Genomic DNA, 7,220 nt, shown 5'->3' on the forward strand with positions numbered 1-7,220 from the left:
TACTACTATGCGGGCTGTGCTGTATACTACTATGTGGGCTGTGCTATACACTACTATGTGGGCTCTGCTGTATACTACTATGTAGGCAGTGCTGTACGTTATACTATATGAAGAACTATGGGGTGCATTATACTATTGGAAGTGAATTGTACTACATGGATGACAATGGCGGTGCATTATACTATATGGAGCACTATGAGGAGGGTATTATACTATAAGGAGGACTATGAGGAGTGTATTATACTATGTGGAGGACTGAGCAGTGTATTTTAATATATGAAGGACTATAGGGAGTGTTTTATACTATATGGAGGACTGTGGTGCACATTATAATATATGGAGGCCTATGGGGTGTATTTTACTAAACAAGTAAAATGCTGCATATTCAGATTGTTTTTGCTTGAACAAAAATCATTGTTCTCAGCAGCACATCGCCGGTGTAAACTGTAGATGTGCTGCTGATAACATGATACTGTATGGTGATCTGTTAGTGATCTATTAGTGATCGTTCTGTACCATCATTATTGATCAGATGGTGGAAAGAGGCCGGGAAACAAGTGTTGAACAACTTCAGTATTGTCGATCAAACTCATTTAGCGGCATGAACGCAGCGCTTGTAAATACAACCGAAATGCTTTTGTGTGATGTGCAATATGTCAGCATTTGGGGCCCCAGTTTAAACTTTGCCTAGGGCCCCACTTTGCACACTTGTAGGCAGGGCCGGTTTTAGGCAAAGATATTATACAGTCACCATGTGACAAGTGGACCTGTGTATCTTCAAATGCCAGGGCTGAATATTAGTCCCAGTCCGGCCCTGATATCAGGTCATTTCGGGGGCCATTTTGCCAATCATTTATGTAAATGTTACATTGGTATTTATCTTTATGGGTCTAATGGAGAAACACAATCCATGACCAATGAATGAATATTCTGTTTTGTGTATTGTACAAGTTGTTCCGTTACAGAAATAACACATTCTGTATGAAAATGTTATTTAAGGATTTGTAAAGGAAAAGAACAGAGGGATCCCTCCTGCGCTGCTGTAATCCAATATTTGGTGAAATGAAAACACATATTAAAATCGGTTTAAAAGTCAATGTGTTTCGAGGTCACGCAGGGCCTGTTTATCAGGACTAGTGATGAGCCACCTCCCTAGTGTTCGGGTTCGGTTTGGTTCGTCGAACAGGGACGTGTTCGACGAACTGTTCGTCGAACGTTCTACGAACACCATCGAACCCCATTGAAACCAATGGCAGGCAAACACAAACACATAAAAACACATAGAAAACACATAGAAAACACCTTAAAAGGTGTCCAAAAGTTGACAAACTGCTGAGAAGACACAACAAACACATGGAAAAGTAACAAGTTCATATAGTCATGCGAAAAGAAAAAAAGAGGTAGAGGAGTAAAAAGAGGAGGAGACAGAGATATAGGCATGTCGTGCCCTTCTAAAATCAAGAAAGGCTGGAGTAAAAATCTAAAATCACTCTACCAACACCCAGACGTCTTGACAAAAAAAAGAAAATAAGAAATATCTTTAGGTGGAATGGCGGCGGGTCCATTCAGAACACTTTCCTTAGAAGACGTAGTGGTATCCCCCTTGGGAGTTGTGCCAAAAAATGAACCCAATACATTCAGACTAATCCACCATTTGTCATATCCAAGGGGCAGATCAGTAAACGACAACATCGACGCGGAACCAAGTACAGTACTATGTACTGTGCCTCCTTTGACGAGGCAATCAGGTGGGTCAAGAAGTTGGTAAGGGGCACCCTAACGGCCAAAACAGGCATTGAGGGGCGTTCTGGTTACTACTTGTGCCTCCGAATAGTGTCCTCCCATTGGGCTGCTTCTGTGAAGGAGCATACTACACAGATCGCTGTTTGCCCATGGGGTGCTCCATATCCTGCTCACTATTTGAGGCGTTTAGTTGCTTCCTCAAATATATCGTCATGGACGTTTGTAAGGCGGCACATATTATCCATTACCTCGACGACTTCTTATGCCTGGGCCCAAAAGATTTGCCACAGTGTGAAAACACACGATAGTCCACCTGTGAGAAGGAGAGAGTTGGAGGGAGAGTTGACACCCCAGAGCCGAGGAGTTCGATTGGGAAAGAAAGAAGGCGGTGTAGTTTGCTTCATGGGTGGGGTACGCTGCTGAGTAGCACTAAATTCTACTAGACCCAAAAGGATTTCCTGGGCTAGATGCCGTTACAAAATAGTAGTTAGGTAAACAGGCGGTGTAGCTTGCTTCATGGGTGGGGTACGCTGCTGAGTAGCACCAAATTCTACTAGGCCCAAAAGGATTTCCTGGGCTAGATGCCGTTATAAAATAGTAGTTAGGTAAACAGGTGGTGTAGCTTGCTTCGGTGGTTGACCCGGCCCAGTAGGCCGCATTGTAGCACAGTGAGCTTTCCACTGCAACTTATGCCTCATATCCATGTGACGGTTCATGCATGAAGTACTCAAGCTAGTGATTTTTTGGCCTCTACTGAGATTTTGTTGACAAATCTTACAGACAACATGAGTTGGATCATCCTTTGCGATGTCAAAAAATGCCCAGGCTATGCAAGGCTTAGAGCCCGTGCGATCTGAAGAGCCACCACGACTTCTGGTCTGAGGCACAGTTGGGGTTGAGAGGGCAGTTGTTGATGTGCTTCCAGTGCTCAGTCTCTGTCCATGAAGGTGCACCGTTACCTCATCGTCAGACTCGTCACTAGCATCCTCCTCCACCTCCTCTGCTGACCTCATGGACTGGCGGACTGGGGGTTGACAGTAAGTGGGGTCTACAACCTCATAATCATCCTGTGTGTTCTCACACCCGTCGTCCTCAGAGCCAACCTCTTCCTGCCCCGACCGAAAAGTCACGTTTTCGTTCCAATCAGGTATCTCAGTCACATCATCTTCCTCATTGTCTCCACCAACAGGAGTTAGTTTGGGAACGAGGCTCAACATTATGCTCAGAACCTTCATCTGGGCCTGTATCCAACTCAAAGATTCTGGGCATCAGTAGTGTTGAGCGATACCTTCCGATATCGGAAAGTATCGTTATCGGATTGGATCAGCCGATATTCAAAAAATATCGGATATCGCCGATACCGATACCCGATCCCAATGCAAGTCAATGGGACCAAAATATCGGAATTAAAATAAACCCTTTCTTGCCTTGTAGGTTCATTCTACATGAAGGAAAACAACTAAGAATAATGCCGGATGTATTTGGGGAGGTGGCGGAGACATTAAAGTCATAGAGGTTTATCCCAATCAAATAGAATATCATGTTTTTTGTTTTTTTTTTAAGACGTTCGGAGTGACAAAGATATTCACTATGTAAATTTTTTTTTTTATTTTGTCAGATATTGATGTTTCACTATTCCACGCCCTTCCCCTTCTTTTTTTTCTTTTTTTTTTTTTTTCTTTTCCCACACTTTCATCTTCATCATCATCAGCATCTTTGACATCAACTTCTTCTTCACCTTATTCATCTTCTTCTTCATCCTTTACCTTTTTTTTTTTTTTTTGATTACATTCTTCATATTCATTTTATTCAACTATTATTATTCTTCCTATTCTACATATTCTTTTTATTCCACTGTTATTATTCTTCCTATTCTACTTCTTCATCATATTCTCATTTGTGACAGGCATTCCCGTAGTTGTTATCTATAAAAGTTGTAAGATTACACCTTCCGTTCTGCCAGTCACAAAAGTTACATTTGTCCGCGTTCAGTTTGGCTTGCAGCATCAGGCTTTATCCAGGGGCACCACGAGGAGGAACGGACTCACCCCCATACACTGCTTAGTCTTCTTCTGCATATAATTTAGATAATATCTTTTGCTCTGATATTAAGTGTTATGCTTAATGTTCTTCTGCTCTTTGTTCTGCAGCCTCTTGTTCTTCTGCTTCTCGGTCTTCCATGTTGTCGTCTCCAGGGTCGTCGTCTCCAGTGTCGTCATCTCCGCCGTCGTCGTCTCAGCCGTCGTCGTCTCCGCCGTCGTCATCGGGGTGGTCTTCCGGGTCGTCGTCGTCGTCGTCATCGGGGTGGTCTTCCGGGTCGTCGACTTTAGGGTCTTCAACTTGGAAATGTAGCAGAAGGTACAAGAAGGCTGAGAAAATGCCAAGAACCAGCTGATGGAACTGGAACTCGGATGGCTACCCGAAGGTTCAAGAGCCTATGGAACTACCGAGGACCAGCTGACGTTACTGGAACCCGGTTACTAAGCAGGAGGTACCCGTGCTAAAAAGCACTACCAAGGACCGCCTGACGTTGGCGGAACTCGGATACCCAGAAGGAGGCACCTAAGCCAAAGGCTCTGCCCGGAACCAGCTGACGGTACTGGAACCAGGATGGGGAGCAGAAGGTACAAGAGCAAAAGACACTGCCGAGAACCAGCTGACGGTGCTGGAACCAGGTGGTGGACCCGAAGGCCCACAGGAGAGGAGAGAACAGCTAGGCCGCGAGGCAGCCGCAGTTACCGAACCCCAACAGTCCTACAGGGGGAGCTGGGCCTACTGGCACTACAGAACCAGCCTTGACTACCAGTTCACGCAGCCCACATAGGAAGCTCCTAAACTGGAGGCACCCTGGAGTTGGCTAACCCGACCGCACCACGACGGGGCAAGCATAGGCGTCTCAGTGAGCTTGACACAACCCGGAAACAGCTGACGGTGCTGAAACCAGGCTTGGCACGAGGGAGTACCTGTGTCAAAAACACTGCCGAGAACCAGCTGGCGTTGCTGGAACCCAGATGCGTTGCCCCAGTGTACAAGAGCCAATGGCACGACCGAGGACCAGCTGGCGGTGCTGGAACCCGGTTACTAAGCTGTAGGTGCCCGCGCTTAAAAGCACTACCAAGGACCGCCTGACGTTGGCAGAACTCGGATACCCAGGAGGAGGCACCTAAGCCAAAGGCTCGGCCTGGAACCAGCTGACGGTGCTGGAACCAGGTGGTGGACCCAAAGGCCCACAGGAGAGGAGAGAACAGCTAGGCCGCGAGGCAGCCGCAGTTACCGAACCCCAACAGTCCTACAGGGGGAGCTGGGCCTACTGGCACTACAGAACCAGCCTTGACTACCAGTTCACGCAGCCCACATAGGAAGCTCCTAAACTGGAGGCACCCTGGAGTTGGCTAACCCGACCGCACCACGACGGGGCAAGCATAGGCGTCTCAGTGAGCTTGACACTACCCGGAAACAGCTGACGGTGCTGGAACCAGGTTTGGCACGAGGGAGTACCAGTGACAAAAACACTGCCGAGAACCAGCTGGCGGTGCTGGAACCCAGATGCGTTGCCTATTAAAGATTGTCTTCCTAGAGCCCCAACTAGCGGTGCTGGAGCAAAGGGTAAGCAGGGAGAGCATAGTGTAGGCCGAAGCATGCACTGGAGGCAGCTTTGTGTCAGCGTTGCGTTTGCAGGACACTTTGCCGGCTACACAGTGTGGGAACAGCTGGCGTTGCTGAACCCCACTAACTCAATGGCGGGTGTTTTTCTCTGTGCAGCTAGCACTTGCGGGCAAAAACTATCGATGTTAGAGCCCGTGTTGAAGCAGGAGGAGGAGGAGAGGAGCAGAGTGTAGGCCGAAGCCTAGTGGAACCAATTTCAAAGGAAACCTTTAACCCCCCCTCAGGTGTTACAAAGTACAAGAGACACACCTTGTGCAGTATTAATGCTGCACAAGTGAAAGGTTGCTCTATTAATTTGTCTACTTGCACACGCTGAATGAAAGACATACACAATTTAGCCCATTCTACAGTCAAACTGTAGTGGATGCGTGACTTGGCTTTTTAAGGAGACGCAGCACAGGTGTCCCAAATAACGCCTTGGTGCTTGGCGCAGCTTCCTGAGCGTTGTTATTTGCTGTACAGGAGTCTGCACTCTTGTGTTATCCCTTGGCAATGCCCTGTTAGAGCTGCCCGTCTTATGACCTCATTTCATGTTGGCCGGTGCGGTTAACGATGGCCATAAATCCCAGATCCACAGTGCCTTTTCATAAAGTCACACTGCGGTGCTGGGATTCGTGGCCTTGAGCAGTAAATATTTTGGCCGCTCACACACGTCCTTACACCTGCTTCAGACTGGGCGGCCTCAGCTGATCCCTTCTCGCATGCCGCGGCCATGAGGCTGCACAGTCTGAAGAAGGCGGAAGGAGAGGAGTTAAGACAGGCGAAGATATGCACTGCTCGTGCCCATCAATCACACCCTCGCAGTCAAAATAAGTAAGACAACGAGGGGCGTTGTGTCGGGCATGGCGGACGCACAGGCACAGCCAGCCAACCAATGATGTCAGAAGACGGGCAGCGCTAACAATGGGGGTGCTGCGTGTCATTAGAAAGGAAAGTCACACCTCAGGGACAGTGGAATGGTCTCTAATGAGACACATTTTGTACGTGTTGAGTTCCACGTGGGCAAGGAGAAAAAGTCAGCCACCTTGTACAAATGCAGCAGTACTGCTGTACAAGGTGGCTGTTATACATAGAAACACCTGGGGGTGGGGGGCAGGCTCCCTTCAATTTCAGTTCATGTGCCTGCGTGGCGTTTGCAGGACACGTTGCCGGCTACACAGCAGGGGAACAGCTGGCGGTGCTGAACCCCACTAACACATTGGCTGGTGTTTTTCTCTGTGCAGCTAGCACTTCCGGGCAGAAACTGGAGGTGTTTGAGCCCAGGGTCAGCAGGAGGAGGAGAGGAGCAGAGTGTAGGCCGAAGCCTGCACTGGTGGCAGCTTTTGGTCAGTTGTGCCAGCGTGGCTTGTGCTGGACACGATGCCGGCTACACAGCGGGGGAACAGCTGGCGGTGCTGAACCCCACTAACACATTGGCTGGTGTTTTTCTCTGTGCAGCTAGCACTTCCGGGCAGAAACTGGAGGTGTTTGAGCCCAGGGTCAGCAGGAGGAGGAGAGGAGCAGAGTGTAGGCCGAAGCCTGCACTGGTGGCAGCTTTTGGTCAGTTGTGCCAGCGTGGCTTGTGCTGGACACGATGCCGGCTACACAGCAGGGGAACAGCTGGCGGTGCTGAACCCCACTGACACATCACCTAGTGTTTTTTCTGTGTAGACAACACTTCCAGGTGGCAACTGACAGTGTTGAAACCCAGGGAATCAAAGAGGAGCAGAGTGTAGGCCGAAGCCTGCAGTGGAGCAAGTTGAAAGGGAACCTTTAACCCCCCCCCCCCAGGCATTTGTTGCTGAAAGAGCCATCTTGTACAGCAGTAATAC

The sequence above is a fragment of the Ranitomeya imitator genome, chromosome 1 (assembly GCF_032444005.1).
Source record: "Ranitomeya imitator isolate aRanImi1 chromosome 1, aRanImi1.pri, whole genome shotgun sequence".
NCBI classification, from domain to species: domain Eukaryota; kingdom Metazoa; phylum Chordata; class Amphibia; order Anura; family Dendrobatidae; genus Ranitomeya; species Ranitomeya imitator.